Raw genomic sequence first — 1949 nt, 5'->3', positions numbered from 1 at the left:
GAGAGACCCCGTGAAACGCTAGAAGTGGGCGGGGATGTCTCTCTTGTGGCTCACGGGGCTGTTAGGGTGGCACAGAAATCCCTCGGAATGGGAAAACGGGTCATTTTCGTGTCGCCACATTGCATACGAACCGCATGAAACTTCCAGAGGCATTTGCAGCAGGAATGCATGTGCACTCAAAAAAGTGAATATTTCTCACGGATAGACCCCGTGATACGCTAGAAATTGGCGGGGATGTCTCTCTTGTGGCTCACGGGGCTGTTAGGGTGGCACAGAAATCCCTCGGAATGGGAAAACGGGTCATTTTCGTGTCGCCACATTGCATGCGAACCGCATGCAACTTCCAGAGGCATTTGCAGCAGAAATGCATGTGCAGTCAAAAAAAAATTGATATTTTTCACGGATAGACCCCGTGAAACGCTAGAAATTGGCGGGGATGTGTCTCTTGTGGCTCACGGGGCTGTTCGGGTCGCACAGAAATCCCTGGGAATGGGAAAACGGGTCATTTTCGTGTTGCCACATTGCGTACGAACCGCATGAAACTTCCAGAGGCATTTGCAGCAGGAATGCATGTGCACTCAAAAACTTCTATATGTTTCACGGATAGACCCCGTGAAACGCTAGAAATTGGCGGGGATGTGTCTCTTGTGGCTCACGGGGCTGTTAGGGTGGCACAGAACTCCCTCGGAATGGGAAAAGGGGTCATTTTCGTGTTGCCACATTGCATAGGAACGCCATGAAACTTCCAGAGGCATTTGCAGCAGAAAGGCACGTGCACTCAAAAATTTTAATATTTTTCACGCATAGACCCCGTCAAACGCTAGAAGTTGGCGGGGATGTCTCTCTTGTGGCTCACGGGGCTGTTAGGGTCGCACAGAAATGCCTCGGAATGGGAAAACGGGTCATTTTTGTGTGGCCACATTGCATAGGAACGGCATGAAACTTCCAGAGGCATTTGCAGCAGGAATGCATGTGCACTCAAAAACGTCTATATTTTTCACGGATAGACCCCGTGAAACGCTATAAATTGGCGGGGATGTCTCTCTTGTGGCTCACGGGCGCTGTTAGTTAGGGTCGCACAGAAATCCCTCGGAATGGGAAAAGGGGTCATTTTCGTGTTGCCACATTGCGTACGAACGGCATGAAACTTCCAGAGGCATCTGCAGCAGAAATGCATGTGCACTCAAAAACGTCTATATTTTTCACGGATAGACCCCGTGAAACGCTAGAAATTGGCGGGGATGTGTCTCTTGTGGCTCACGGGGCTGTTAGGGTCGCACAGAAATCCCTCGGAATGGGAAAACGGGTCATTTTCGTGTTGCCACAATTGGCATACGAACGGCATGAAACTTCCAGAGGCATTTGCAGCAGAAATGCATGTGCACTCAAAAACGTGAATATTTTTTCACGGATAGACCCCGTCAAACGCTCGAATTTGGCGGGGATGTTTCTCTTGTGGGTCACGGGGCTGTTCGGCTCGCACAGAACTCCCTTGGTCCACCTGATTCGTGCATACAGGCAGCAACTAAAACTCTGTAAACCTGCTGTGAGGACATCTAAACAGTGGACCAGTGAGGCTGTGGAAGATTTGCGGGCGTGCTTAGACTGTACTGACTGGGATATGTTCACGACTGCTACCAATAGTCTGGATGAACTCACAGAGGCTGTGTACATCAGCTTCTGTGAGGACTGCTGTATCCCAACACGTACCAGGGTGAACTTTAACAACAACAAGCCCTGGTTCTCAGCAAAGCTCAAAAGGTTGAGGTTGGAGAAGGAGGAAGCGTTTAGGAGTGGGGATAGAGACAGATTCAAGGAGTCGAAGAACAGGTTTAGCAAAGCGGTGAGAGAGGCTAAACGACTGTACTCAGAGACACTAAAACACCAGTTCTCTACTAACGACGCTGCTTCTGTCTGCCAAAGGGCTCAGGCACATCACCAACTACAAA

This window comes from Petromyzon marinus, unplaced genomic scaffold, assembly GCF_048934315.1.
Source record: "Petromyzon marinus isolate PM22_M1 ecotype Great Lakes invasive population unplaced genomic scaffold, UKy_Petmar_22M1.pri1.0 PM_G_Scaffold_8, whole genome shotgun sequence".
In the NCBI taxonomy this organism is placed as follows: Eukaryota; Metazoa; Chordata; class Hyperoartia; order Petromyzontiformes; family Petromyzontidae; genus Petromyzon; species Petromyzon marinus.
The sequence above is the reverse complement of the archived record's forward strand: the minus strand, read 5'-3'. Positions refer to the sequence as shown.